General features: G+C 51.5%; 53 non-coding genes across 53 annotated transcripts; 11 read left to right on the forward strand and 42 right to left on the reverse strand.

The window, feature by feature from the left end:
* Positions 1–121: 121 nt before the first annotated feature.
* On the reverse strand, positions 122–194 carry Trnam-cau (transfer RNA methionine (anticodon CAU)). Its single transcript has one exon. It is a non-coding gene; the product is annotated as a tRNA-Met (tRNA).
* A 293-nt stretch (positions 195–487) lies between these two features.
* Trnag-gcc (transfer RNA glycine (anticodon GCC)) lies at positions 488–558 on the reverse strand. Its single transcript has one exon. It is a non-coding gene; the product is annotated as a tRNA-Gly (tRNA).
* A 323-nt stretch (positions 559–881) lies between these two features.
* Trnag-ucc (transfer RNA glycine (anticodon UCC)) lies at positions 882–953 on the forward strand. The gene has a single exon. It is a non-coding gene; the product is annotated as a tRNA-Gly (tRNA).
* A 739-nt stretch (positions 954–1,692) lies between these two features.
* On the reverse strand, positions 1,693–1,766 carry Trnai-aau (transfer RNA isoleucine (anticodon AAU)). Its single transcript has one exon. It is a non-coding gene; the product is annotated as a tRNA-Ile (tRNA).
* A 257-nt stretch (positions 1,767–2,023) lies between these two features.
* On the reverse strand, positions 2,024–2,095 carry Trnae-uuc (transfer RNA glutamic acid (anticodon UUC)). Its single transcript has one exon. It is a non-coding gene; the product is annotated as a tRNA-Glu (tRNA).
* A 437-nt stretch (positions 2,096–2,532) lies between these two features.
* Positions 2,533–2,605, reverse strand: Trnam-cau (transfer RNA methionine (anticodon CAU)). Its single transcript has one exon. It is a non-coding gene; the product is annotated as a tRNA-Met (tRNA).
* A 293-nt stretch (positions 2,606–2,898) lies between these two features.
* Trnag-gcc (transfer RNA glycine (anticodon GCC)) lies at positions 2,899–2,969 on the reverse strand. Its single transcript has one exon. It is a non-coding gene; the product is annotated as a tRNA-Gly (tRNA).
* Positions 2,970–3,292: 323 nt separating this feature from the next.
* Positions 3,293–3,364, forward strand: Trnag-ucc (transfer RNA glycine (anticodon UCC)). Its single transcript has one exon. It is a non-coding gene; the product is annotated as a tRNA-Gly (tRNA).
* Positions 3,365–4,102: 738 nt separating this feature from the next.
* Trnai-aau (transfer RNA isoleucine (anticodon AAU)) lies at positions 4,103–4,176 on the reverse strand. The gene has a single exon. It is a non-coding gene; the product is annotated as a tRNA-Ile (tRNA).
* Positions 4,177–4,433: 257 nt separating this feature from the next.
* On the reverse strand, positions 4,434–4,505 carry Trnae-uuc (transfer RNA glutamic acid (anticodon UUC)). Its single transcript has one exon. It is a non-coding gene; the product is annotated as a tRNA-Glu (tRNA).
* Positions 4,506–4,942: 437 nt separating this feature from the next.
* On the reverse strand, positions 4,943–5,015 carry Trnam-cau (transfer RNA methionine (anticodon CAU)). Its single transcript has one exon. It is a non-coding gene; the product is annotated as a tRNA-Met (tRNA).
* Positions 5,016–5,308: 293 nt separating this feature from the next.
* Trnag-gcc (transfer RNA glycine (anticodon GCC)) lies at positions 5,309–5,379 on the reverse strand. Its single transcript has one exon. It is a non-coding gene; the product is annotated as a tRNA-Gly (tRNA).
* A 323-nt stretch (positions 5,380–5,702) lies between these two features.
* On the forward strand, positions 5,703–5,774 carry Trnag-ucc (transfer RNA glycine (anticodon UCC)). The gene has a single exon. It is a non-coding gene; the product is annotated as a tRNA-Gly (tRNA).
* A 738-nt stretch (positions 5,775–6,512) lies between these two features.
* Positions 6,513–6,586, reverse strand: Trnai-aau (transfer RNA isoleucine (anticodon AAU)). The gene has a single exon. It is a non-coding gene; the product is annotated as a tRNA-Ile (tRNA).
* Positions 6,587–6,843: 257 nt separating this feature from the next.
* On the reverse strand, positions 6,844–6,915 carry Trnae-uuc (transfer RNA glutamic acid (anticodon UUC)). Its single transcript has one exon. It is a non-coding gene; the product is annotated as a tRNA-Glu (tRNA).
* A 437-nt stretch (positions 6,916–7,352) lies between these two features.
* On the reverse strand, positions 7,353–7,425 carry Trnam-cau (transfer RNA methionine (anticodon CAU)). The gene has a single exon. It is a non-coding gene; the product is annotated as a tRNA-Met (tRNA).
* Positions 7,426–7,718: 293 nt separating this feature from the next.
* On the reverse strand, positions 7,719–7,789 carry Trnag-gcc (transfer RNA glycine (anticodon GCC)). Its single transcript has one exon. It is a non-coding gene; the product is annotated as a tRNA-Gly (tRNA).
* A 323-nt stretch (positions 7,790–8,112) lies between these two features.
* Trnag-ucc (transfer RNA glycine (anticodon UCC)) lies at positions 8,113–8,184 on the forward strand. The gene has a single exon. It is a non-coding gene; the product is annotated as a tRNA-Gly (tRNA).
* Positions 8,185–8,922: 738 nt separating this feature from the next.
* Positions 8,923–8,996, reverse strand: Trnai-aau (transfer RNA isoleucine (anticodon AAU)). The gene has a single exon. It is a non-coding gene; the product is annotated as a tRNA-Ile (tRNA).
* A 257-nt stretch (positions 8,997–9,253) lies between these two features.
* On the reverse strand, positions 9,254–9,325 carry Trnae-uuc (transfer RNA glutamic acid (anticodon UUC)). Its single transcript has one exon. It is a non-coding gene; the product is annotated as a tRNA-Glu (tRNA).
* Positions 9,326–9,762: 437 nt separating this feature from the next.
* Positions 9,763–9,835, reverse strand: Trnam-cau (transfer RNA methionine (anticodon CAU)). The gene has a single exon. It is a non-coding gene; the product is annotated as a tRNA-Met (tRNA).
* Positions 9,836–10,128: 293 nt separating this feature from the next.
* Positions 10,129–10,199, reverse strand: Trnag-gcc (transfer RNA glycine (anticodon GCC)). The gene has a single exon. It is a non-coding gene; the product is annotated as a tRNA-Gly (tRNA).
* A 323-nt stretch (positions 10,200–10,522) lies between these two features.
* Positions 10,523–10,594, forward strand: Trnag-ucc (transfer RNA glycine (anticodon UCC)). The gene has a single exon. It is a non-coding gene; the product is annotated as a tRNA-Gly (tRNA).
* A 738-nt stretch (positions 10,595–11,332) lies between these two features.
* On the reverse strand, positions 11,333–11,406 carry Trnai-aau (transfer RNA isoleucine (anticodon AAU)). The gene has a single exon. It is a non-coding gene; the product is annotated as a tRNA-Ile (tRNA).
* Positions 11,407–11,663: 257 nt separating this feature from the next.
* Positions 11,664–11,735, reverse strand: Trnae-uuc (transfer RNA glutamic acid (anticodon UUC)). The gene has a single exon. It is a non-coding gene; the product is annotated as a tRNA-Glu (tRNA).
* Positions 11,736–12,172: 437 nt separating this feature from the next.
* On the reverse strand, positions 12,173–12,245 carry Trnam-cau (transfer RNA methionine (anticodon CAU)). Its single transcript has one exon. It is a non-coding gene; the product is annotated as a tRNA-Met (tRNA).
* Positions 12,246–12,538: 293 nt separating this feature from the next.
* On the reverse strand, positions 12,539–12,609 carry Trnag-gcc (transfer RNA glycine (anticodon GCC)). The gene has a single exon. It is a non-coding gene; the product is annotated as a tRNA-Gly (tRNA).
* Positions 12,610–12,932: 323 nt separating this feature from the next.
* Trnag-ucc (transfer RNA glycine (anticodon UCC)) lies at positions 12,933–13,004 on the forward strand. The gene has a single exon. It is a non-coding gene; the product is annotated as a tRNA-Gly (tRNA).
* Positions 13,005–13,742: 738 nt separating this feature from the next.
* Trnai-aau (transfer RNA isoleucine (anticodon AAU)) lies at positions 13,743–13,816 on the reverse strand. Its single transcript has one exon. It is a non-coding gene; the product is annotated as a tRNA-Ile (tRNA).
* Positions 13,817–14,073: 257 nt separating this feature from the next.
* Trnae-uuc (transfer RNA glutamic acid (anticodon UUC)) lies at positions 14,074–14,145 on the reverse strand. The gene has a single exon. It is a non-coding gene; the product is annotated as a tRNA-Glu (tRNA).
* A 437-nt stretch (positions 14,146–14,582) lies between these two features.
* Positions 14,583–14,655, reverse strand: Trnam-cau (transfer RNA methionine (anticodon CAU)). The gene has a single exon. It is a non-coding gene; the product is annotated as a tRNA-Met (tRNA).
* A 293-nt stretch (positions 14,656–14,948) lies between these two features.
* On the reverse strand, positions 14,949–15,019 carry Trnag-gcc (transfer RNA glycine (anticodon GCC)). Its single transcript has one exon. It is a non-coding gene; the product is annotated as a tRNA-Gly (tRNA).
* Positions 15,020–15,342: 323 nt separating this feature from the next.
* On the forward strand, positions 15,343–15,414 carry Trnag-ucc (transfer RNA glycine (anticodon UCC)). The gene has a single exon. It is a non-coding gene; the product is annotated as a tRNA-Gly (tRNA).
* Positions 15,415–16,152: 738 nt separating this feature from the next.
* Positions 16,153–16,226, reverse strand: Trnai-aau (transfer RNA isoleucine (anticodon AAU)). The gene has a single exon. It is a non-coding gene; the product is annotated as a tRNA-Ile (tRNA).
* A 257-nt stretch (positions 16,227–16,483) lies between these two features.
* On the reverse strand, positions 16,484–16,555 carry Trnae-uuc (transfer RNA glutamic acid (anticodon UUC)). The gene has a single exon. It is a non-coding gene; the product is annotated as a tRNA-Glu (tRNA).
* Positions 16,556–16,992: 437 nt separating this feature from the next.
* Positions 16,993–17,065, reverse strand: Trnam-cau (transfer RNA methionine (anticodon CAU)). The gene has a single exon. It is a non-coding gene; the product is annotated as a tRNA-Met (tRNA).
* A 293-nt stretch (positions 17,066–17,358) lies between these two features.
* Trnag-gcc (transfer RNA glycine (anticodon GCC)) lies at positions 17,359–17,429 on the reverse strand. The gene has a single exon. It is a non-coding gene; the product is annotated as a tRNA-Gly (tRNA).
* Positions 17,430–17,752: 323 nt separating this feature from the next.
* Positions 17,753–17,824, forward strand: Trnag-ucc (transfer RNA glycine (anticodon UCC)). The gene has a single exon. It is a non-coding gene; the product is annotated as a tRNA-Gly (tRNA).
* Positions 17,825–18,562: 738 nt separating this feature from the next.
* Positions 18,563–18,636, reverse strand: Trnai-aau (transfer RNA isoleucine (anticodon AAU)). The gene has a single exon. It is a non-coding gene; the product is annotated as a tRNA-Ile (tRNA).
* Positions 18,637–18,893: 257 nt separating this feature from the next.
* Positions 18,894–18,965, reverse strand: Trnae-uuc (transfer RNA glutamic acid (anticodon UUC)). Its single transcript has one exon. It is a non-coding gene; the product is annotated as a tRNA-Glu (tRNA).
* A 437-nt stretch (positions 18,966–19,402) lies between these two features.
* Trnam-cau (transfer RNA methionine (anticodon CAU)) lies at positions 19,403–19,475 on the reverse strand. The gene has a single exon. It is a non-coding gene; the product is annotated as a tRNA-Met (tRNA).
* A 293-nt stretch (positions 19,476–19,768) lies between these two features.
* On the reverse strand, positions 19,769–19,839 carry Trnag-gcc (transfer RNA glycine (anticodon GCC)). Its single transcript has one exon. It is a non-coding gene; the product is annotated as a tRNA-Gly (tRNA).
* A 323-nt stretch (positions 19,840–20,162) lies between these two features.
* Trnag-ucc (transfer RNA glycine (anticodon UCC)) lies at positions 20,163–20,234 on the forward strand. Its single transcript has one exon. It is a non-coding gene; the product is annotated as a tRNA-Gly (tRNA).
* A 738-nt stretch (positions 20,235–20,972) lies between these two features.
* On the reverse strand, positions 20,973–21,046 carry Trnai-aau (transfer RNA isoleucine (anticodon AAU)). The gene has a single exon. It is a non-coding gene; the product is annotated as a tRNA-Ile (tRNA).
* A 257-nt stretch (positions 21,047–21,303) lies between these two features.
* Positions 21,304–21,375, reverse strand: Trnae-uuc (transfer RNA glutamic acid (anticodon UUC)). The gene has a single exon. It is a non-coding gene; the product is annotated as a tRNA-Glu (tRNA).
* A 437-nt stretch (positions 21,376–21,812) lies between these two features.
* Positions 21,813–21,885, reverse strand: Trnam-cau (transfer RNA methionine (anticodon CAU)). Its single transcript has one exon. It is a non-coding gene; the product is annotated as a tRNA-Met (tRNA).
* Positions 21,886–22,178: 293 nt separating this feature from the next.
* On the reverse strand, positions 22,179–22,249 carry Trnag-gcc (transfer RNA glycine (anticodon GCC)). Its single transcript has one exon. It is a non-coding gene; the product is annotated as a tRNA-Gly (tRNA).
* A 323-nt stretch (positions 22,250–22,572) lies between these two features.
* On the forward strand, positions 22,573–22,644 carry Trnag-ucc (transfer RNA glycine (anticodon UCC)). Its single transcript has one exon. It is a non-coding gene; the product is annotated as a tRNA-Gly (tRNA).
* Positions 22,645–23,382: 738 nt separating this feature from the next.
* Positions 23,383–23,456, reverse strand: Trnai-aau (transfer RNA isoleucine (anticodon AAU)). Its single transcript has one exon. It is a non-coding gene; the product is annotated as a tRNA-Ile (tRNA).
* A 257-nt stretch (positions 23,457–23,713) lies between these two features.
* On the reverse strand, positions 23,714–23,785 carry Trnae-uuc (transfer RNA glutamic acid (anticodon UUC)). The gene has a single exon. It is a non-coding gene; the product is annotated as a tRNA-Glu (tRNA).
* A 437-nt stretch (positions 23,786–24,222) lies between these two features.
* Trnam-cau (transfer RNA methionine (anticodon CAU)) lies at positions 24,223–24,295 on the reverse strand. Its single transcript has one exon. It is a non-coding gene; the product is annotated as a tRNA-Met (tRNA).
* A 293-nt stretch (positions 24,296–24,588) lies between these two features.
* On the reverse strand, positions 24,589–24,659 carry Trnag-gcc (transfer RNA glycine (anticodon GCC)). Its single transcript has one exon. It is a non-coding gene; the product is annotated as a tRNA-Gly (tRNA).
* Positions 24,660–24,982: 323 nt separating this feature from the next.
* Positions 24,983–25,054, forward strand: Trnag-ucc (transfer RNA glycine (anticodon UCC)). The gene has a single exon. It is a non-coding gene; the product is annotated as a tRNA-Gly (tRNA).
* Positions 25,055–25,464: the final 410 nt, after the last annotated feature.

Below are 25,464 nucleotides of genomic sequence, written 5' to 3' on the forward strand. Positions count from 1 at the left end.
AACGGGAAGTAAACATTTTCACGCTGAGTCGTTGAAGCCTTGTCGATAACAAACTACTAAGTGTTTCGCTCCTTCGCAACCCCAGAGCCGTCGACTTAGCTGTGAACGATAGTAAATTAAATGCCCCGGGTGAGGATCGAACTCACGACCTTAAGATTATGAGACTTACGCGCTGCCTACTGCGCTACCGAGGCAGGCGATCGCCACACCTTCTGGAATCTTGCTAAGTACCGAATACCAGTGGTACAGAGTCTGCACTCCGTGGCTCATTTTTTCTGTTGCTACACGTGCATTCCCGGCGCGGCAGGCAACTTGCGATGCTAGGCCGACGCCAGTATGTACAATAGCACGCAAGAGTCCAAACGAGCAGTCGTGCGCGCTGCATGATTGCTTCTTTCCACACGGAATCCCGCGGTTCATTCTCATGGCTCACGCAGTTCGAGTGCGAAAGACACGCAGCACCACTATCGGAGAAAAAACAAAACGATGCATCGGCCGGGAATCGAACCCGGGCCGCCCGCGTGGCAGGCGAGCATTCTACCACTGAACCACCGATGCTCAGCTAGTTCACAGCTTCCTGGTGCTTTCCGCGGCAGACGTCTGTGGGGAAAGTGGGACTGCCGTCCAGCGCCGTCGCATCCTCTCGAGAGAATGCTACAGACGCTGAATCCTGCACCGCACTGCTTAAAAATGATCGTCTGAGTACTCTTGCGGAGTACGCACGCGACGACTCTTGCCAAAGGACGCGAAATGTGCCTAGAGACGCTGCCTGGATGGGCTCGCCTACCCCGTAACGCGCCTACAGCTACGACCACCTTCGGCCGCCGCCGACAGGCGGGAAGCAGACACAGCGCGGCTCGCGAGGCGTGGAAGGAAACCGTGCGGTGGTGGTGTAATGGTCAGCATAGTTGCCTTCCAAGCAGTTGATCCGGGTTCGATTCCCGGCCACCGCAGCAGGCTTTTACTTTTGCGTATGAGTACTTTTGCCACGCGTCCTTAAATTAATGTTTCTTTCCCCATCTTACTCGCTGCAGGCCACCCTATAGCGTGTGCGTCGATTCCCCTTGAGTCTCGACTTGTCTCGACTTTGCTCAGCTGACGCGAGAGCTGACGCTCTCCAATCGGCCTATATCAAAAGGACAAGCACGCGAAACGACTGAGAGAGGTATGGCGAGGCGGGCACAACATTACTTATGCCTCAAGTAAATACCTGCTGCCTGTTATCATGTATTGTCTGATTTTACATGTTCTGTCGGACAAATTCAGTTTTATTACTAGTACATTTTTTTTTTCTTTGTTGCAAATTTTACAACACGCTCCTTCATTTCACTGTGGCCGCACGGCGCGACTTGGCATACCGAGAGGCAAAACGTGGCGCCAGTGCCCTTGACCGAATAGCGCTGCAGCTCCGAAACCGAAGAGGAAAGAGAAATACGAATTGAAACTGTCGACAGTGTCCTATATTCGCAGGCGGTCACCCGCCCAAGCACTGACAACGCCCAACGTCGCGCAGTTGTGGTGATCGGACGAGAAACTGTGTGTTGAGCGTGCTGTGACCAGTGAAATGTTTTAGCGCGTCCCGACAAGTCGCGTTCGGGTCCCCTATCAGCTGCCACACAATGTGACGATTTCTTTGTCACCATACTTCCGCGGGGAAATCGGCGTTGCCTTTTTGAAATAGTAAAATCGTAGTGGCCCGTGGGGGGATCGAACCCACGACCTTCGCGTTATTAGCACGACGCTCTAACCAACTGAGCTAACGGGCCTCGGTGCAGACATTCTCCCATTGCTTCGCGGGAATTGGTCTGCGTATTGCCATGTAACATTTCTATGGCAGCAATCCAACAGTGGACCAGCGTCTCTTCTCCCTCTATGCCGCTGCTCGTAGTAATTTCGTTGCGTGCCCGTTTCTCTCGACTGTTGTCAGCTGACGTTTACCAACCAGTAGCTATAATGCGAGGAGGACGTGAAACAGCATTTCGCACGGTCAAAACTTGTCGTCATTTGTTCCGAAAAAATTCCATTCCGGTACCGGGAATCGAACCCGGGCCTCCTGGGTGAAAGCCAGGTATCCTAGCCACTAGACCACACCGGACGTGCACATTCTTCTCCGGGTTTATACCCCCTCCACTCGCATTCCGTCACGCACTTTCCCTGTTTGCGAGCATCTTCTCACGTATGGCAAAAGTCACAGTCCATTGCTTTTGGCCTCGTTGTTGCAGCGGTAGGAGGAAAAGCAAAGCTGTAAGTAGTAATATTTATTTACTTATTTCGCAAGTAAAGACCTGCTGCCTGTCATTATATAGCAGGTCATACATTGTGTGACTTTACATGTTATATCATACGAAATTCAGTTTTATTACTAGTACTTTTTTTCTTGAAAATTTTACAAAAGAACTGCAACTAGTAATAACGGGAAGTAAACATTTTCACGCTGAGTCGTTGAAGCCTTGTCGATAACAAACTACTAAGTGTTTCGCTCCTTCGCAACCCCAGAGCCGTCGACTTAGCTGTGAACGATAGTAAATTAAATGCCCCGGGTGAGGATCGAACTCACGACCTTAAGATTATGAGACTTACGCGCTGCCTACTGCGCTACCGAGGCAGGCGATCGCCACACCTTCTGGAATCTTGCTAAGTACCGAATACCAGTGGTACAGAGTCTGCACTCCGTGGCTCATTTTTTCTGTTGCTACACGTGCATTCCCGGCGCGGCAGGCAACTTGCGATGCTAGGCCGACGCCAGTATGTACAATAGCACGCAAGAGTCCAAACGAGCAGTCGTGCGCGCTGCATGATTGCTTCTTTCCACACGGAATCCCGCGGTTCATTCTCATGGCTCACGCAGTTCGAGTGCGAAAGACACGCAGCACCACTATCGGAGAAAAAACAAAACGATGCATCGGCCGGGAATCGAACCCGGGCCGCCCGCGTGGCAGGCGAGCATTCTACCACTGAACCACCGATGCTCAGCTAGTTCACAGCTTCCTGGTGCTTTCCGCGGCAGACGTCTGTGGGGAAAGTGGGACTGCCGTCCAGCGCCGTCGCATCCTCTCGAGAGAATGCTACAGACGCTGAATCCTGCACCGCACTGCTTAAAAATGATCGTCTGAGTACTCTTGCGGAGTACGCACGCGACGACTCTTGCCAAAGGACGCGAAATGTGCCTAGAGACGCTGCCTGGATGGGCTCGCCTACCCCGTAACGCGCCTACAGCTACGACCACCTTCGGCCGCCGCCGACAGGCGGGAAGCAGACACAGCGCGGCTCGCGAGGCGTGGAAGGAAACCGTGCGGTGGTGGTGTAATGGTCAGCATAGTTGCCTTCCAAGCAGTTGATCCGGGTTCGATTCCCGGCCACCGCAGCAGGCTTTTACTTTTGCGTATGAGTACTTTTGCCACGCGTCCTTAAATTAATGTTTCTTTCCCCATCTTACTCGCTGCAGGCCACCCTATAGCGTGTGCGTCGATTCCCCTTGAGTCTCGACTTGTCTCGACTTTGCTCAGCTGACGCGAGAGCTGACGCTCTCCAATCGGCCTATATCAAAAGGACAAGCACGCGAAACGACTGAGAGAGGTATGGCGAGGCGGGCACAACATTACTTATGCCTCAAGTAAATACCTGCTGCCTGTTATCATGTATTGTCTGATTTTACATGTTCTGTCGGACAAATTCAGTTTTATTACTAGTACATTTTTTTTTCTTTGTTGCAAATTTTACAACACGCTCCTTCATTTCACTGTGGCCGCACGGCGCGACTTGGCATACCGAGAGGCAAAACGTGGCGCCAGTGCCCTTGACCGAATAGCGCTGCAGCTCCGAAACCGAAGAGGAAAGAGAAATACGAATTGAAACTGTCGACAGTGTCCTATATTCGCAGGCGGTCACCCGCCCAAGCACTGACAACGCCCAACGTCGCGCAGTTGTGGTGATCGGACGAGAAACTGTGTGTTGAGCGTGCTGTGACCAGTGAAATGTTTTAGCGCGTCCCGACAAGTCGCGTTCGGGTCCCCTATCAGCTGCCACACAATGTGACGATTTCTTTGTCACCATACTTCCGCGGGGAAATCGGCGTTGCCTTTTTGAAATAGTAAAATCGTAGTGGCCCGTGGGGGGATCGAACCCACGACCTTCGCGTTATTAGCACGACGCTCTAACCAACTGAGCTAACGGGCCTCGGTGCAGACATTCTCCCATTGCTTCGCGGGAATTGGTCTGCGTATTGCCATGTAACATTTCTATGGCAGCAATCCAACAGTGGACCAGCGTCTCTTCTCCCTCTATGCCGCTGCTCGTAGTAATTTCGTTGCGTGCCCGTTTCTCTCGACTGTTGTCAGCTGACGTTTACCAACCAGTAGCTATAATGCGAGGAGGACGTGAAACAGCATTTCGCACGGTCAAAACTTGTCGTCATTTGTTCCGAAAAAATTCCATTCCGGTACCGGGAATCGAACCCGGGCCTCCTGGGTGAAAGCCAGGTATCCTAGCCACTAGACCACACCGGACGTGCACATTCTTCTCCGGGTTTATACCCCCTCCACTCGCATTCCGTCACGCACTTTCCCTGTTTGCGAGCATCTTCTCACGTATGGCAAAAGTCACAGTCCATTGCTTTTGGCCTCGTTGTTGCAGCGGTAGGAGGAAAAGCAAAGCTGTAAGTAGTAATATTTATTTACTTATTTCGCAAGTAAAGACCTGCTGCCTGTCATTATATAGCAGGTCATACATTGTGTGACTTTACATGTTATATCATACGAAATTCAGTTTTATTACTAGTACTTTTTTTCTTGAAAATTTTACAAAAGAACTGCAACTAGTAATAACGGGAAGTAAACATTTTCACGCTGAGTCGTTGAAGCCTTGTCGATAACAAACTACTAAGTGTTTCGCTCCTTCGCAACCCCAGAGCCGTCGACTTAGCTGTGAACGATAGTAAATTAAATGCCCCGGGTGAGGATCGAACTCACGACCTTAAGATTATGAGACTTACGCGCTGCCTACTGCGCTACCGAGGCAGGCGATCGCCACACCTTCTGGAATCTTGCTAAGTACCGAATACCAGTGGTACAGAGTCTGCACTCCGTGGCTCATTTTTTCTGTTGCTACACGTGCATTCCCGGCGCGGCAGGCAACTTGCGATGCTAGGCCGACGCCAGTATGTACAATAGCACGCAAGAGTCCAAACGAGCAGTCGTGCGCGCTGCATGATTGCTTCTTTCCACACGGAATCCCGCGGTTCATTCTCATGGCTCACGCAGTTCGAGTGCGAAAGACACGCAGCACCACTATCGGAGAAAAAACAAAACGATGCATCGGCCGGGAATCGAACCCGGGCCGCCCGCGTGGCAGGCGAGCATTCTACCACTGAACCACCGATGCTCAGCTAGTTCACAGCTTCCTGGTGCTTTCCGCGGCAGACGTCTGTGGGGAAAGTGGGACTGCCGTCCAGCGCCGTCGCATCCTCTCGAGAGAATGCTACAGACGCTGAATCCTGCACCGCACTGCTTAAAAATGATCGTCTGAGTACTCTTGCGGAGTACGCACGCGACGACTCTTGCCAAAGGACGCGAAATGTGCCTAGAGACGCTGCCTGGATGGGCTCGCCTACCCCGTAACGCGCCTACAGCTACGACCACCTTCGGCCGCCGCCGACAGGCGGGAAGCAGACACAGCGCGGCTCGCGAGGCGTGGAAGGAAACCGTGCGGTGGTGGTGTAATGGTCAGCATAGTTGCCTTCCAAGCAGTTGATCCGGGTTCGATTCCCGGCCACCGCAGCAGGCTTTTACTTTTGCGTATGAGTACTTTTGCCACGCGTCCTTAAATTAATGTTTCTTTCCCCATCTTACTCGCTGCAGGCCACCCTATAGCGTGTGCGTCGATTCCCCTTGAGTCTCGACTTGTCTCGACTTTGCTCAGCTGACGCGAGAGCTGACGCTCTCCAATCGGCCTATATCAAAAGGACAAGCACGCGAAACGACTGAGAGAGGTATGGCGAGGCGGGCACAACATTACTTATGCCTCAAGTAAATACCTGCTGCCTGTTATCATGTATTGTCTGATTTTACATGTTCTGTCGGACAAATTCAGTTTTATTACTAGTACATTTTTTTTTCTTTGTTGCAAATTTTACAACACGCTCCTTCATTTCACTGTGGCCGCACGGCGCGACTTGGCATACCGAGAGGCAAAACGTGGCGCCAGTGCCCTTGACCGAATAGCGCTGCAGCTCCGAAACCGAAGAGGAAAGAGAAATACGAATTGAAACTGTCGACAGTGTCCTATATTCGCAGGCGGTCACCCGCCCAAGCACTGACAACGCCCAACGTCGCGCAGTTGTGGTGATCGGACGAGAAACTGTGTGTTGAGCGTGCTGTGACCAGTGAAATGTTTTAGCGCGTCCCGACAAGTCGCGTTCGGGTCCCCTATCAGCTGCCACACAATGTGACGATTTCTTTGTCACCATACTTCCGCGGGGAAATCGGCGTTGCCTTTTTGAAATAGTAAAATCGTAGTGGCCCGTGGGGGGATCGAACCCACGACCTTCGCGTTATTAGCACGACGCTCTAACCAACTGAGCTAACGGGCCTCGGTGCAGACATTCTCCCATTGCTTCGCGGGAATTGGTCTGCGTATTGCCATGTAACATTTCTATGGCAGCAATCCAACAGTGGACCAGCGTCTCTTCTCCCTCTATGCCGCTGCTCGTAGTAATTTCGTTGCGTGCCCGTTTCTCTCGACTGTTGTCAGCTGACGTTTACCAACCAGTAGCTATAATGCGAGGAGGACGTGAAACAGCATTTCGCACGGTCAAAACTTGTCGTCATTTGTTCCGAAAAAATTCCATTCCGGTACCGGGAATCGAACCCGGGCCTCCTGGGTGAAAGCCAGGTATCCTAGCCACTAGACCACACCGGACGTGCACATTCTTCTCCGGGTTTATACCCCCTCCACTCGCATTCCGTCACGCACTTTCCCTGTTTGCGAGCATCTTCTCACGTATGGCAAAAGTCACAGTCCATTGCTTTTGGCCTCGTTGTTGCAGCGGTAGGAGGAAAAGCAAAGCTGTAAGTAGTAATATTTATTTACTTATTTCGCAAGTAAAGACCTGCTGCCTGTCATTATATAGCAGGTCATACATTGTGTGACTTTACATGTTATATCATACGAAATTCAGTTTTATTACTAGTACTTTTTTTCTTGAAAATTTTACAAAAGAACTGCAACTAGTAATAACGGGAAGTAAACATTTTCACGCTGAGTCGTTGAAGCCTTGTCGATAACAAACTACTAAGTGTTTCGCTCCTTCGCAACCCCAGAGCCGTCGACTTAGCTGTGAACGATAGTAAATTAAATGCCCCGGGTGAGGATCGAACTCACGACCTTAAGATTATGAGACTTACGCGCTGCCTACTGCGCTACCGAGGCAGGCGATCGCCACACCTTCTGGAATCTTGCTAAGTACCGAATACCAGTGGTACAGAGTCTGCACTCCGTGGCTCATTTTTTCTGTTGCTACACGTGCATTCCCGGCGCGGCAGGCAACTTGCGATGCTAGGCCGACGCCAGTATGTACAATAGCACGCAAGAGTCCAAACGAGCAGTCGTGCGCGCTGCATGATTGCTTCTTTCCACACGGAATCCCGCGGTTCATTCTCATGGCTCACGCAGTTCGAGTGCGAAAGACACGCAGCACCACTATCGGAGAAAAAACAAAACGATGCATCGGCCGGGAATCGAACCCGGGCCGCCCGCGTGGCAGGCGAGCATTCTACCACTGAACCACCGATGCTCAGCTAGTTCACAGCTTCCTGGTGCTTTCCGCGGCAGACGTCTGTGGGGAAAGTGGGACTGCCGTCCAGCGCCGTCGCATCCTCTCGAGAGAATGCTACAGACGCTGAATCCTGCACCGCACTGCTTAAAAATGATCGTCTGAGTACTCTTGCGGAGTACGCACGCGACGACTCTTGCCAAAGGACGCGAAATGTGCCTAGAGACGCTGCCTGGATGGGCTCGCCTACCCCGTAACGCGCCTACAGCTACGACCACCTTCGGCCGCCGCCGACAGGCGGGAAGCAGACACAGCGCGGCTCGCGAGGCGTGGAAGGAAACCGTGCGGTGGTGGTGTAATGGTCAGCATAGTTGCCTTCCAAGCAGTTGATCCGGGTTCGATTCCCGGCCACCGCAGCAGGCTTTTACTTTTGCGTATGAGTACTTTTGCCACGCGTCCTTAAATTAATGTTTCTTTCCCCATCTTACTCGCTGCAGGCCACCCTATAGCGTGTGCGTCGATTCCCCTTGAGTCTCGACTTGTCTCGACTTTGCTCAGCTGACGCGAGAGCTGACGCTCTCCAATCGGCCTATATCAAAAGGACAAGCACGCGAAACGACTGAGAGAGGTATGGCGAGGCGGGCACAACATTACTTATGCCTCAAGTAAATACCTGCTGCCTGTTATCATGTATTGTCTGATTTTACATGTTCTGTCGGACAAATTCAGTTTTATTACTAGTACATTTTTTTTTCTTTGTTGCAAATTTTACAACACGCTCCTTCATTTCACTGTGGCCGCACGGCGCGACTTGGCATACCGAGAGGCAAAACGTGGCGCCAGTGCCCTTGACCGAATAGCGCTGCAGCTCCGAAACCGAAGAGGAAAGAGAAATACGAATTGAAACTGTCGACAGTGTCCTATATTCGCAGGCGGTCACCCGCCCAAGCACTGACAACGCCCAACGTCGCGCAGTTGTGGTGATCGGACGAGAAACTGTGTGTTGAGCGTGCTGTGACCAGTGAAATGTTTTAGCGCGTCCCGACAAGTCGCGTTCGGGTCCCCTATCAGCTGCCACACAATGTGACGATTTCTTTGTCACCATACTTCCGCGGGGAAATCGGCGTTGCCTTTTTGAAATAGTAAAATCGTAGTGGCCCGTGGGGGGATCGAACCCACGACCTTCGCGTTATTAGCACGACGCTCTAACCAACTGAGCTAACGGGCCTCGGTGCAGACATTCTCCCATTGCTTCGCGGGAATTGGTCTGCGTATTGCCATGTAACATTTCTATGGCAGCAATCCAACAGTGGACCAGCGTCTCTTCTCCCTCTATGCCGCTGCTCGTAGTAATTTCGTTGCGTGCCCGTTTCTCTCGACTGTTGTCAGCTGACGTTTACCAACCAGTAGCTATAATGCGAGGAGGACGTGAAACAGCATTTCGCACGGTCAAAACTTGTCGTCATTTGTTCCGAAAAAATTCCATTCCGGTACCGGGAATCGAACCCGGGCCTCCTGGGTGAAAGCCAGGTATCCTAGCCACTAGACCACACCGGACGTGCACATTCTTCTCCGGGTTTATACCCCCTCCACTCGCATTCCGTCACGCACTTTCCCTGTTTGCGAGCATCTTCTCACGTATGGCAAAAGTCACAGTCCATTGCTTTTGGCCTCGTTGTTGCAGCGGTAGGAGGAAAAGCAAAGCTGTAAGTAGTAATATTTATTTACTTATTTCGCAAGTAAAGACCTGCTGCCTGTCATTATATAGCAGGTCATACATTGTGTGACTTTACATGTTATATCATACGAAATTCAGTTTTATTACTAGTACTTTTTTTCTTGAAAATTTTACAAAAGAACTGCAACTAGTAATAACGGGAAGTAAACATTTTCACGCTGAGTCGTTGAAGCCTTGTCGATAACAAACTACTAAGTGTTTCGCTCCTTCGCAACCCCAGAGCCGTCGACTTAGCTGTGAACGATAGTAAATTAAATGCCCCGGGTGAGGATCGAACTCACGACCTTAAGATTATGAGACTTACGCGCTGCCTACTGCGCTACCGAGGCAGGCGATCGCCACACCTTCTGGAATCTTGCTAAGTACCGAATACCAGTGGTACAGAGTCTGCACTCCGTGGCTCATTTTTTCTGTTGCTACACGTGCATTCCCGGCGCGGCAGGCAACTTGCGATGCTAGGCCGACGCCAGTATGTACAATAGCACGCAAGAGTCCAAACGAGCAGTCGTGCGCGCTGCATGATTGCTTCTTTCCACACGGAATCCCGCGGTTCATTCTCATGGCTCACGCAGTTCGAGTGCGAAAGACACGCAGCACCACTATCGGAGAAAAAACAAAACGATGCATCGGCCGGGAATCGAACCCGGGCCGCCCGCGTGGCAGGCGAGCATTCTACCACTGAACCACCGATGCTCAGCTAGTTCACAGCTTCCTGGTGCTTTCCGCGGCAGACGTCTGTGGGGAAAGTGGGACTGCCGTCCAGCGCCGTCGCATCCTCTCGAGAGAATGCTACAGACGCTGAATCCTGCACCGCACTGCTTAAAAATGATCGTCTGAGTACTCTTGCGGAGTACGCACGCGACGACTCTTGCCAAAGGACGCGAAATGTGCCTAGAGACGCTGCCTGGATGGGCTCGCCTACCCCGTAACGCGCCTACAGCTACGACCACCTTCGGCCGCCGCCGACAGGCGGGAAGCAGACACAGCGCGGCTCGCGAGGCGTGGAAGGAAACCGTGCGGTGGTGGTGTAATGGTCAGCATAGTTGCCTTCCAAGCAGTTGATCCGGGTTCGATTCCCGGCCACCGCAGCAGGCTTTTACTTTTGCGTATGAGTACTTTTGCCACGCGTCCTTAAATTAATGTTTCTTTCCCCATCTTACTCGCTGCAGGCCACCCTATAGCGTGTGCGTCGATTCCCCTTGAGTCTCGACTTGTCTCGACTTTGCTCAGCTGACGCGAGAGCTGACGCTCTCCAATCGGCCTATATCAAAAGGACAAGCACGCGAAACGACTGAGAGAGGTATGGCGAGGCGGGCACAACATTACTTATGCCTCAAGTAAATACCTGCTGCCTGTTATCATGTATTGTCTGATTTTACATGTTCTGTCGGACAAATTCAGTTTTATTACTAGTACATTTTTTTTTCTTTGTTGCAAATTTTACAACACGCTCCTTCATTTCACTGTGGCCGCACGGCGCGACTTGGCATACCGAGAGGCAAAACGTGGCGCCAGTGCCCTTGACCGAATAGCGCTGCAGCTCCGAAACCGAAGAGGAAAGAGAAATACGAATTGAAACTGTCGACAGTGTCCTATATTCGCAGGCGGTCACCCGCCCAAGCACTGACAACGCCCAACGTCGCGCAGTTGTGGTGATCGGACGAGAAACTGTGTGTTGAGCGTGCTGTGACCAGTGAAATGTTTTAGCGCGTCCCGACAAGTCGCGTTCGGGTCCCCTATCAGCTGCCACACAATGTGACGATTTCTTTGTCACCATACTTCCGCGGGGAAATCGGCGTTGCCTTTTTGAAATAGTAAAATCGTAGTGGCCCGTGGGGGGATCGAACCCACGACCTTCGCGTTATTAGCACGACGCTCTAACCAACTGAGCTAACGGGCCTCGGTGCAGACATTCTCCCATTGCTTCGCGGGAATTGGTCTGCGTATTGCCATGTAACATTTCTATGGCAGCAATCCAACAGTGGACCAGCGTCTCTTCTCCCTCTATGCCGCTGCTCGTAGTAATTTCGTTGCGTGCCCGTTTCTCTCGACTGTTGTCAGCTGACGTTTACCAACCAGTAGCTATAATGCGAGGAGGACGTGAAACAGCATTTCGCACGGTCAAAACTTGTCGTCATTTGTTCCGAAAAAATTCCATTCCGGTACCGGGAATCGAACCCGGGCCTCCTGGGTGAAAGCCAGGTATCCTAGCCACTAGACCACACCGGACGTGCACATTCTTCTCCGGGTTTATACCCCCTCCACTCGCATTCCGTCACGCACTTTCCCTGTTTGCGAGCATCTTCTCACGTATGGCAAAAGTCACAGTCCATTGCTTTTGGCCTCGTTGTTGCAGCGGTAGGAGGAAAAGCAAAGCTGTAAGTAGTAATATTTATTTACTTATTTCGCAAGTAAAGACCTGCTGCCTGTCATTATATAGCAGGTCATACATTGTGTGACTTTACATGTTATATCATACGAAATTCAGTTTTATTACTAGTACTTTTTTTCTTGAAAATTTTACAAAAGAACTGCAACTAGTAATAACGGGAAGTAAACATTTTCACGCTGAGTCGTTGAAGCCTTGTCGATAACAAACTACTAAGTGTTTCGCTCCTTCGCAACCCCAGAGCCGTCGACTTAGCTGTGAACGATAGTAAATTAAATGCCCCGGGTGAGGATCGAACTCACGACCTTAAGATTATGAGACTTACGCGCTGCCTACTGCGCTACCGAGGCAGGCGATCGCCACACCTTCTGGAATCTTGCTAAGTACCGAATACCAGTGGTACAGAGTCTGCACTCCGTGGCTCATTTTTTCTGTTGCTACACGTGCATTCCCGGCGCGGCAGGCAACTTGCGATGCTAGGCCGACGCCAGTATGTACAATAGCACGCAAGAGTCCAAACGAGCAGTCGTGCGCGCTGCATGATTGCTTCTTTCCACACGGAATCCCGCGGTTCATTCTCATGGCTCACGCAGTTCGAGTGCGAAAGACACGCAGCACCACTATCGGAGAAAAAACAAAACGATGCATCGGCCGGGAATCGAACCCGGGCCGCCCGCGTGGCAGGCGAGCATTCTACCACTGAACCACCGATGCTCAGCTAGTTCACAGCTTCCTGGTGCTTTCCGCGGCAGACGTCTGTGGGGAAAGTGGGACTGCCGTCCAGCGCCGTCGCATCCTCTCGAGAGAATGCTACAGACGCTGAATCCTGCACCGCACTGCTTAAAAATGATCGTCTGAGTACTCTTGCGGAGTACGCACGCGACGACTCTTGCCAAAGGACGCGAAATGTGCCTAGAGACGCTGCCTGGATGGGCTCGCCTACCCCGTAACGCGCCTACAGCTACGACCACCTTCGGCCGCCGCCGACAGGCGGGAAGCAGACACAGCGCGGCTCGCGAGGCGTGGAAGGAAACCGTGCGGTGGTGGTGTAATGGTCAGCATAGTTGCCTTCCAAGCAGTTGATCCGGGTTCGATTCCCGGCCACCGCAGCAGGCTTTTACTTTTGCGTATGAGTACTTTTGCCACGCGTCCTTAAATTAATGTTTCTTTCCCCATCTTACTCGCTGCAGGCCACCCTATAGCGTGTGCGTCGATTCCCCTTGAGTCTCGACTTGTCTCGACTTTGCTCAGCTGACGCGAGAGCTGACGCTCTCCAATCGGCCTATATCAAAAGGACAAGCACGCGAAACGACTGAGAGAGGTATGGCGAGGCGGGCACAACATTACTTATGCCTCAAGTAAATACCTGCTGCCTGTTATCATGTATTGTCTGATTTTACATGTTCTGTCGGACAAATTCAGTTTTATTACTAGTACATTTTTTTTTCTTTGTTGCAAATTTTACAACACGCTCCTTCATTTCACTGTGGCCGCACGGCGCGACTTGGCATACCGAGAGGCAAAACGTGGCGCCAGTGCCCTTGACCGAATAGCGCTGCAGCTCCGAAACCGAAGAGGAAAGAGAAATACGAATTGAAACTGTCGACAGTGTCCTATATTCGCAGGCGGTCACCCGCCCAAGCACTGACAACGCCCAACGTCGCGCAGTTGTGGTGATCGGACGAGAAACTGTGTGTTGAGCGTGCTGTGACCAGTGAAATGTTTTAGCGCGTCCCGACAAGTCGCGTTCGGGTCCCCTATCAGCTGCCACACAATGTGACGATTTCTTTGTCACCATACTTCCGCGGGGAAATCGGCGTTGCCTTTTTGAAATAGTAAAATCGTAGTGGCCCGTGGGGGGATCGAACCCACGACCTTCGCGTTATTAGCACGACGCTCTAACCAACTGAGCTAACGGGCCTCGGTGCAGACATTCTCCCATTGCTTCGCGGGAATTGGTCTGCGTATTGCCATGTAACATTTCTATGGCAGCAATCCAACAGTGGACCAGCGTCTCTTCTCCCTCTATGCCGCTGCTCGTAGTAATTTCGTTGCGTGCCCGTTTCTCTCGACTGTTGTCAGCTGACGTTTACCAACCAGTAGCTATAATGCGAGGAGGACGTGAAACAGCATTTCGCACGGTCAAAACTTGTCGTCATTTGTTCCGAAAAAATTCCATTCCGGTACCGGGAATCGAACCCGGGCCTCCTGGGTGAAAGCCAGGTATCCTAGCCACTAGACCACACCGGACGTGCACATTCTTCTCCGGGTTTATACCCCCTCCACTCGCATTCCGTCACGCACTTTCCCTGTTTGCGAGCATCTTCTCACGTATGGCAAAAGTCACAGTCCATTGCTTTTGGCCTCGTTGTTGCAGCGGTAGGAGGAAAAGCAAAGCTGTAAGTAGTAATATTTATTTACTTATTTCGCAAGTAAAGACCTGCTGCCTGTCATTATATAGCAGGTCATACATTGTGTGACTTTACATGTTATATCATACGAAATTCAGTTTTATTACTAGTACTTTTTTTCTTGAAAATTTTACAAAAGAACTGCAACTAGTAATAACGGGAAGTAAACATTTTCACGCTGAGTCGTTGAAGCCTTGTCGATAACAAACTACTAAGTGTTTCGCTCCTTCGCAACCCCAGAGCCGTCGACTTAGCTGTGAACGATAGTAAATTAAATGCCCCGGGTGAGGATCGAACTCACGACCTTAAGATTATGAGACTTACGCGCTGCCTACTGCGCTACCGAGGCAGGCGATCGCCACACCTTCTGGAATCTTGCTAAGTACCGAATACCAGTGGTACAGAGTCTGCACTCCGTGGCTCATTTTTTCTGTTGCTACACGTGCATTCCCGGCGCGGCAGGCAACTTGCGATGCTAGGCCGACGCCAGTATGTACAATAGCACGCAAGAGTCCAAACGAGCAGTCGTGCGCGCTGCATGATTGCTTCTTTCCACACGGAATCCCGCGGTTCATTCTCATGGCTCACGCAGTTCGAGTGCGAAAGACACGCAGCACCACTATCGGAGAAAAAACAAAACGATGCATCGGCCGGGAATCGAACCCGGGCCGCCCGCGTGGCAGGCGAGCATTCTACCACTGAACCACCGATGCTCAGCTAGTTCACAGCTTCCTGGTGCTTTCCGCGGCAGACGTCTGTGGGGAAAGTGGGACTGCCGTCCAGCGCCGTCGCATCCTCTCGAGAGAATGCTACAGACGCTGAATCCTGCACCGCACTGCTTAAAAATGATCGTCTGAGTACTCTTGCGGAGTACGCACGCGACGACTCTTGCCAAAGGACGCGAAATGTGCCTAGAGACGCTGCCTGGATGGGCTCGCCTACCCCGTAACGCGCCTACAGCTACGACCACCTTCGGCCGCCGCCGACAGGCGGGAAGCAGACACAGCGCGGCTCGCGAGGCGTGGAAGGAAACCGTGCGGTGGTGGTGTAATGGTCAGCATAGTTGCCTTCCAAGCAGTTGATCCGGGTTCGATTCCCGGCCACCGCAGCAGGCTTTTACTTTTGCGTATGAGTACTTTTGCCACGCGTCCTTAAATTAATGTTTCTTTCCCCATCTTACTCGCTGCAGGCCACCCTATAGCGTGTGCGTCGATTCCCCTTGAGTCTCGACTTGTCTCGACTTTGCTCAGCTGACGCGAGAGCTGACGCTCTCCAATCGGCCTATATCAAAAGGACAAGCACGCGAAACGACTGAGAGAGGTATGGCGAGGCGGGCACAACATTACTTATGCCTCAAGTAAATACCTGCTGCCTGTTATCATGTATTGTCTGATTTTACATGTTCTGTCGGACAAATTCAGTTTTATTACTAGTACATTTTTTTTTCTTTGTTGCAAATTTTACAACACGCTCCTTCATTTCACTGTGGCCGCACGGCGCGACTTGGCATACCGAGAGGCAAAACGTGGCGCCAGTGCCCTTGACCGAATAGCGCTGCAGCTCCGAAACCGAAGAGGAAAGAGAAATACGAATTGAAACTGTCGACAGTGTCCTATATTCGCAGGCGGTCACCCGCCCAAGCACTGACAACGCCCAACGTCGCGCAGTTGTGGTGATCGGACGAGAAACTGTGTGTTGAGCGTGCTGTGACCAGTGAAATGTTTTAGCGCGTCCCGACAAGTCGCGTTCGGGTCCCCTATCAGCTGCCACACAATGTGACGATTTCTTTGTCACCATACTTCCGCGGGGAAATCGGCGTTGCCTTTTTGAAATAGTAAAATCGTAGTGGCCCGTGGGGGGATCGAACCCACGACCTTCGCGTTATTAGCACGACGCTCTAACCAACTGAGCTAACGGGCCTCGGTGCAGACATTCTCCCATTGCTTCGCGGGAATTGGTCTGCGTATTGCCATGTAACATTTCTATGGCAGCAATCCAACAGTGGACCAGCGTCTCTTCTCCCTCTATGCCGCTGCTCGTAGTAATTTCGTTGCGTGCCCGTTTCTCTCGACTGTTGTCAGCTGACGTTTACCAACCAGTAGCTATAATGCGAGGAGGACGTGAAACAGCATTTCGCACGGTCAAAACTTGTCGTCATTTGTTCCGAAAAAATTCCATTCCGGTACCGGGAATCGAACCCGGGCCTCCTGGGTGAAAGCCAGGTATCCTAGCCACTAGACCACACCGGACGTGCACATTCTTCTCCGGGTTTATACCCCCTCCACTCGCATTCCGTCACGCACTTTCCCTGTTTGCGAGCATCTTCTCACGTATGGCAAAAGTCACAGTCCATTGCTTTTGGCCTCGTTGTTGCAGCGGTAGGAGGAAAAGCAAAGCTGTAAGTAGTAATATTTATTTACTTATTTCGCAAGTAAAGACCTGCTGCCTGTCATTATATAGCAGGTCATACATTGTGTGACTTTACATGTTATATCATACGAAATTCAGTTTTATTACTAGTACTTTTTTTCTTGAAAATTTTACAAAAGAACTGCAACTAGTAATAACGGGAAGTAAACATTTTCACGCTGAGTCGTTGAAGCCTTGTCGATAACAAACTACTAAGTGTTTCGCTCCTTCGCAACCCCAGAGCCGTCGACTTAGCTGTGAACGATAGTAAATTAAATGCCCCGGGTGAGGATCGAACTCACGACCTTAAGATTATGAGACTTACGCGCTGCCTACTGCGCTACCGAGGCAGGCGATCGCCACACCTTCTGGAATCTTGCTAAGTACCGAATACCAGTGGTACAGAGTCTGCACTCCGTGGCTCATTTTTTCTGTTGCTACACGTGCATTCCCGGCGCGGCAGGCAACTTGCGATGCTAGGCCGACGCCAGTATGTACAATAGCACGCAAGAGTCCAAACGAGCAGTCGTGCGCGCTGCATGATTGCTTCTTTCCACACGGAATCCCGCGGTTCATTCTCATGGCTCACGCAGTTCGAGTGCGAAAGACACGCAGCACCACTATCGGAGAAAAAACAAAACGATGCATCGGCCGGGAATCGAACCCGGGCCGCCCGCGTGGCAGGCGAGCATTCTACCACTGAACCACCGATGCTCAGCTAGTTCACAGCTTCCTGGTGCTTTCCGCGGCAGACGTCTGTGGGGAAAGTGGGACTGCCGTCCAGCGCCGTCGCATCCTCTCGAGAGAATGCTACAGACGCTGAATCCTGCACCGCACTGCTTAAAAATGATCGTCTGAGTACTCTTGCGGAGTACGCACGCGACGACTCTTGCCAAAGGACGCGAAATGTGCCTAGAGACGCTGCCTGGATGGGCTCGCCTACCCCGTAACGCGCCTACAGCTACGACCACCTTCGGCCGCCGCCGACAGGCGGGAAGCAGACACAGCGCGGCTCGCGAGGCGTGGAAGGAAACCGTGCGGTGGTGGTGTAATGGTCAGCATAGTTGCCTTCCAAGCAGTTGATCCGGGTTCGATTCCCGGCCACCGCAGCAGGCTTTTACTTTTGCGTATGAGTACTTTTGCCACGCGTCCTTAAATTAATGTTTCTTTCCCCATCTTACTCGCTGCAGGCCACCCTATAGCGTGTGCGTCGATTCCCCTTGAGTCTCGACTTGTCTCGACTTTGCTCAGCTGACGCGAGAGCTGACGCTCTCCAATCGGCCTATATCAAAAGGACAAGCACGCGAAACGACTGAGAGAGGTATGGCGAGGCGGGCACAACATTACTTATGCCTCAAGTAAATACCTGCTGCCTGTTATCATGTATTGTCTGATTTTACATGTTCTGTCGGACAAATTCAGTTTTATTACTAGTACATTTTTTTTTCTTTGTTGCAAATTTTACAACACGCTCCTTCATTTCACTGTGGCCGCACGGCGCGACTTGGCATACCGAGAGGCAAAACGTGGCGCCAGTGCCCTTGACCGAATAGCGCTGCAGCTCCGAAACCGAAGAGGAAAGAGAAATACGAATTGAAACTGTCGACAGTGTCCTATATTCGCAGGCGGTCACCCGCCCAAGCACTGACAACGCCCAACGTCGCGCAGTTGTGGTGATCGGACGAGAAACTGTGTGTTGAGCGTGCTGTGACCAGTGAAATGTTTTAGCGCGTCCCGACAAGTCGCGTTCGGGTCCCCTATCAGCTGCCACACAATGTGACGATTTCTTTGTCACCATACTTCCGCGGGGAAATCGGCGTTGCCTTTTTGAAATAGTAAAATCGTAGTGGCCCGTGGGGGGATCGAACCCACGACCTTCGCGTTATTAGCACGACGCTCTAACCAACTGAGCTAACGGGCCTCGGTGCAGACATTCTCCCATTGCTTCGCGGGAATTGGTCTGCGTATTGCCATGTAACATTTCTATGGCAGCAATCCAACAGTGGACCAGCGTCTCTTCTCCCTCTATGCCGCTGCTCGTAGTAATTTCGTTGCGTGCCCGTTTCTCTCGACTGTTGTCAGCTGACGTTTACCAACCAGTAGCTATAATGCGAGGAGGACGTGAAACAGCATTTCGCACGGTCAAAACTTGTCGTCATTTGTTCCGAAAAAATTCCATTCCGGTACCGGGAATCGAACCCGGGCCTCCTGGGTGAAAGCCAGGTATCCTAGCCACTAGACCACACCGGACGTGCACATTCTTCTCCGGGTTTATACCCCCTCCACTCGCATTCCGTCACGCACTTTCCCTGTTTGCGAGCATCTTCTCACGTATGGCAAAAGTCACAGTCCATTGCTTTTGGCCTCGTTGTTGCAGCGGTAGGAGGAAAAGCAAAGCTGTAAGTAGTAATATTTATTTACTTATTTCGCAAGTAAAGACCTGCTGCCTGTCATTATATAGCAGGTCATACATTGTGTGACTTTACATGTTATATCATACGAAATTCAGTTTTATTACTAGTACTTTTTTTCTTGAAAATTTTACAAAAGAACTGCAACTAGTAATAACGGGAAGTAAACATTTTCACGCTGAGTCGTTGAAGCCTTGTCGATAACAAACTACTAAGTGTTTCGCTCCTTCGCAACCCCAGAGCCGTCGACTTAGCTGTGAACGATAGTAAATTAAATGCCCCGGGTGAGGATCGAACTCACGACCTTAAGATTATGAGACTTACGCGCTGCCTACTGCGCTACCGAGGCAGGCGATCGCCACACCTTCTGGAATCTTGCTAAGTACCGAATACCAGTGGTACAGAGTCTGCACTCCGTGGCTCATTTTTTCTGTTGCTACACGTGCATTCCCGGCGCGGCAGGCAACTTGCGATGCTAGGCCGACGCCAGTATGTACAATAGCACGCAAGAGTCCAAACGAGCAGTCGTGCGCGCTGCATGATTGCTTCTTTCCACACGGAATCCCGCGGTTCATTCTCATGGCTCACGCAGTTCGAGTGCGAAAGACACGCAGCACCACTATCGGAGAAAAAACAAAACGATGCATCGGCCGGGAATCGAACCCGGGCCGCCCGCGTGGCAGGCGAGCATTCTACCACTGAACCACCGATGCTCAGCTAGTTCACAGCTTCCTGGTGCTTTCCGCGGCAGACGTCTGTGGGGAAAGTGGGACTGCCGTCCAGCGCCGTCGCATCCTCTCGAGAGAATGCTACAGACGCTGAATCCTGCACCGCACTGCTTAAAAATGATCGTCTGAGTACTCTTGCGGAGTACGCACGCGACGACTCTTGCCAAAGGACGCGAAATGTGCCTAGAGACGCTGCCTGGATGGGCTCGCCTACCCCGTAACGCGCCTACAGCTACGACCACCTTCGGCCGCCGCCGACAGGCGGGAAGCAGACACAGCGCGGCTCGCGAGGCGTGGAAGGAAACCGTGCGGTGGTGGTGTAATGGTCAGCATAGTTGCCTTCCAAGCAGTTGATCCGGGTTCGATTCCCGGCCACCGCAGCAGGCTTTTACTTTTGCGTATGAGTACTTTTGCCACGCGTCCTTAAATTAATGTTTCTTTCCCCATCTTACTCGCTGCAGGCCACCCTATAGCGTGTGCGTCGATTCCCCTTGAGTCTCGACTTGTCTCGACTTTGCTCAGCTGACGCGAGAGCTGACGCTCTCCAATCGGCCTATATCAAAAGGACAAGCACGCGAAACGACTGAGAGAGGTATGGCGAGGCGGGCACAACATTACTTATGCCTCAAGTAAATACCTGCTGCCTGTTATCATGTATTGTCTGATTTTACATGTTCTGTCGGACAAATTCAGTTTTATTACTAGTACATTTTTTTTTCTTTGTTGCAAATTTTACAACACGCTCCTTCATTTCACTGTGGCCGCACGGCGCGACTTGGCATACCGAGAGGCAAAACGTGGCGCCAGTGCCCTTGACCGAATAGCGCTGCAGCTCCGAAACCGAAGAGGAAAGAGAAATACGAATTGAAACTGTCGACAGTGTCCTATATTCGCAGGCGGTCACCCGCCCAAGCACTGACAACGCCCAACGTCGCGCAGTTGTGGTGATCGGACGAGAAACTGTGTGTTGAGCGTGCTGTGACCAGTGAAATGTTTTAGCGCGTCCCGACAAGTCGCGTTCGGGTCCCCTATCAGCTGCCACACAATGTGACGATTTCTTTGTCACCATACTTCCGCGGGGAAATCGGCGTTGCCTTTTTGAAATAGTAAAATCGTAGTGGCCTGTGGGGGGATCGAACCCACGACCTTCGCGTTATTAGCACGACGCTCTAACCAACTGAGCTAACGGGCCTCGGTGCAGACATTCTCCCATTGCTTCGCGGGAATTGGTCTGCGTATTGCCATGTAACATTTCTATGGCAGCAATCCAACAGTGGACCAGCGTCTCTTCTCCCTCTATGCCGCTGCTCGTAGTAATTTCGTTGCGTGCCCGTTTCTCTCGACTGTTGTCAGCTGACGTTTACCAACCAGTAGCTATAATGCGAGGAGGACGTGAAACAGCATTTCGCACGGTCAAAACTTGTCGTCATTTGTTCCGAAAAAATTCCATTCCGGTACCGGGAATCGAACCCGGGCCTCCTGGGTGAAAGCCAGGTATCCTAGCCACTAGACCACACCGGACGTGCACATTCTTCTCCGGGTTTATACCCCCTCCACTCGCATTCCGTCACGCACTTTCCCTGTTTGCGAGCATCTTCTCACGTATGGCAAAAGTCACAGTCCATTGCTTTTGGCCTCGTTGTTGCAGCGGTAGGAGGAAAAGCAAAGCTGTAAGTAGTAATATTTATTTACTTATTTCGCAAGTAAAGACCTGCTGCCTGTCATTATATAGCAGGTCATACATTGTGTGACTTTACATGTTATATCATACGAAATTCAGTTTTATTACTAGTACTTTTTTCCTTGAAAATTTTACAAAAGAACTGCAACTAGTAATAACGGGAAGTAAACATTTTCACGCTGAGTCGTTGAAGCCTTGTCGATAACAAACTACTAAGTGTTTCGCTCCTTCGCAACCCCAGAGCCGTCGACTTAGCTGTGAACGATAGTAAATTAAATGCCCCGGGTGAGGATCGAACTCACGACCTTAAGATTATGAGACTTACGCGCTGCCTACTGCGCTACCGAGGCAGGCGATCGCCACACCTTCTGGAATCTTGCTAAGTACCGAATACCAGTGGTACAGAGTCTGCACTCCGTGGCTCATTTTTTCTGTTGCTACACGTGCATTCCCGGCGCGGCAGGCAACTTGCGATGCTAGGCCGACGCCAGTATGTACAATAGCACGCAAGAGTCCAAACGAGCAGTCGTGCGCGCTGCATGATTGCTTCTTTCCACACGGAATCCCGCGGTTCATTCTCATGGCTCACGCAGTTCGAGTGCGAAAGACACGCAGCACCACTATCGGAGAAAAAACAAAACGATGCATCGGCCGGGAATCGAACCCGGGCCGCCCGCGTGGCAGGCGAGCATTCTACCACTGAACCACCGATGCTCAGCTAGTTCACAGCTTCCTGGTGCTTTCCGCGGCAGACGTCTGTGGGGAAAGTGGGACTGCCGTCCAGCGCCGTCGCATCCTCTCGAGAGAATGCTACAGACGCTGAATCCTGCACCGCACTGCTTAAAAATGATCGTCTGAGTACTCTTGCGGAGTACGCACGCGACGACTCTTGCCAAAGGACGCGAAATGTGCCTAGAGACGCTGCCTGGATGGGCTCGCCTACCCCGTAACGCGCCTACAGCTACGACCACCTTCGGCCGCCGCCGACAGGCGGGAAGCAGACACAGCGCGGCTCGCGAGGCGTGGAAGGAAACCGTGCGGTGGTGGTGTAATGGTCAGCATAGTTGCCTTCCAAGCAGTTGATCCGGGTTCGATTCCCGGCCACCGCAGCAGGCTTTTACTTTTGCGTATGAGTACTTTTGCCACGCGTCCTTAAATTAATGTTTCTTTCCCCATCTTACTCGCTGCAGGCCACCCTATAGCGTGTGCGTCGATTCCCCTTGAGTCTCGACTTGTCTCGACTTTGCTCAGCTGACGCGAGAGCTGACGCTCTCCAATCGGCCTATATCAAAAGGACAAGCACGCGAAACGACTGAGAGAGGTATGGCGAGGCGGGCACAACATTACTTATGCCTCAAGTAAATACCTGCTGCCTGTTATCATGTATTGTCTGATTTTACATGTTCTGTCGGACAAATTCAGTTTTATTACTAGTACATTTTTTTTTCTTTGTTGCAAATTTTACAACACGCTCCTTCATTTCACTGTGGCCGCACGGCGCGACTTGGCATACCGAGAGGCAAAACGTGGCGCCAGTGCCCTTGACCGAATAGCGCTGCAGCTCCGAAACCGAAGAGGAAAGAGAAATACGAATTGAAACTGTCGACAGTGTCCTATATTCGCAGGCGGTCACCCGCCCAAGCACTGACAACGCCCAACGTCGCGCAGTTGTGGTGATCGGACGAGAAACTGTGTGTTGAGCGTGCTGTGACCAGTGAAATGTTTTAGCGCGTCCCGACAAGTCGCGTTCGGGTCCCCTATCAGCTGCCACACAATGTGACGATTTCTTTGTCACCATACTTCCGCGGGGAAATCGGCGTTGCCTTTTTGAAATAGTAAAATCGTAGTGGCCTGTGGGGGGATCGAACCCACGACCTTCGCGTTATTAGCACGACGCTCTAACCAACTGAGCTAACGGGCCTCGGTGCAGACATTCTCCCATTGCTTCGCGGGAATTGGTCTGCGTATTGCCATGTAACATTTCTATGGCAGCAATCCAACAGTGGACCAGCGTCTCTTCTCCCTCTATGCCGCTGCTCGTAGTAATTTCGTTGCGTGCCCGTTTCTCTCGACTGTTGTCAGCTGACGTTTACCAACCAGTAGCTATAATGCGAGGAGGACGTGAAACAGCATTTCGCACGGTCAAAACTTGTCGTCATTTGTTCCGAAAAAATTCCATTCCGGTACCGGGAATCGAACCCGGGCCTCCTGGGTGAAAGCCAGGTATCCTAGCCACTAGACCACACCGGACGTGCACATTCTTCTCCGGGTTTATACCCCCTCCACTCGCATTCCGTCACGCACTTTCCCTGTTTGCGAGCATCTTCTCACGTATGGCAAAAGTCACAGTCCATTGCTTTTGGCCTCGTTGTTGCAGCGGTAGGAGGAAAAGCAAAGCTGTAAGTAGTAATATTTATTTACTTATTTCGCAAGTAAAGACCTGCTGCCTGTCATTATATAGCAGGTCATACATTGTGTGACTTTACATGTTATATCATACGAAATTCAGTTTTATTACTAGTACTTTTTTCCTTGAAAATTTTACAAAAGAACTGCAACTAGTAATAACGGGAAGTAAACATTTTCACGCTGAGTCGTTGAAGCCTTGTCGATAACAAACTACTAAGTGTTTCGCTCCTTCGCAACCCCAGAGCCGTCGACTTAGCTGTGAACGATAGTAAATTAAATGCCCCGGGTGAGGATCGAACTCACGACCTTAAGATTATGAGACTTACGCGCTGCCTACTGCGCTACCGAGGCAGGCGATCGCCACACCTTCTGGAATCTTGCTAAGTACCGAATACCAGTGGTACAGAGTCTGCACTCCGTGGCTCATTTTTTCTGTTGCTACACGTGCATTCCCGGCGCGGCAGGCAACTTGCGATGCTAGGCCGACGCCAGTATGTACAATAGCACGCAAGAGTCCAAACGAGCAGTCGTGCGCGCTGCATGATTGCTTCTTTCCACACGGAATCCCGCGGTTCATTCTCATGGCTCACGCAGTTCGAGTGCGAAAGACACGCAGCACCACTATCGGAGAAAAAACAAAACGATGCATCGGCCGGGAATCGAACCCGGGCCGCCCGCGTGGCAGGCGAGCATTCTACCACTGAACCACCGATGCTCAGCTAGTTCACAGCTTCCTGGTGCTTTCCGCGGCAGACGTCTGTGGGGAAAGTGGGACTGCCGTCCAGCGCCGTCGCATCCTCTCGAGAGAATGCTACAGACGCTGAATCCTGCACCGCACTGCTTAAAAATGATCGTCTGAGTACTCTTGCGGAGTACGCACGCGACGACTCTTGCCAAAGGACGCGAAATGTGCCTAGAGACGCTGCCTGGATGGGCTCGCCTACCCCGTAACGCGCCTACAGCTACGACCACCTTCGGCCGCCGCCGACAGGCGGGAAGCAGACACAGCGCGGCTCGCGAGGCGTGGAAGGAAACCGTGCGGTGGTGGTGTAATGGTCAGCATAGTTGCCTTCCAAGCAGTTGATCCGGGTTCGATTCCCGGCCACCGCAGCAGGCTTTTACTTTTGCGTATGAGTACTTTTGCCACGCGTCCTTAAATTAATGTTTCTTTCCCCATCTTACTCGCTGCAGGCCACCCTATAGCGTGTGCGTCGATTCCCCTTGAGTCTCGACTTGTCTCGACTTTGCTCAGCTGACGCGAGAGCTGACGCTCTCCAATCGGCCTATATCAAAAGGACAAGCACGCGAAACGACTGAGAGAGGTATGGCGAGGCGGGCACAACATTACTTATGCCTCAAGTAAATACCTGCTGCCTGTTATCATGTATTGTCTGATTTTACATGTTCTGTCGGACAAATTCAGTTTTATTACTAGTACATTTTTTTTTCTTTGTTGCAAATTTTACAACACGCTCCTTCATTTCACTGTGGCCGCACGGCGCGACTTGGCATACCGAGAG

This window comes from Schistocerca cancellata, unplaced genomic scaffold, assembly GCF_023864275.1.
Source record: "Schistocerca cancellata isolate TAMUIC-IGC-003103 unplaced genomic scaffold, iqSchCanc2.1 HiC_scaffold_318, whole genome shotgun sequence".
Classification (NCBI taxonomy): Eukaryota; Metazoa; Arthropoda; class Insecta; order Orthoptera; family Acrididae; genus Schistocerca; species Schistocerca cancellata.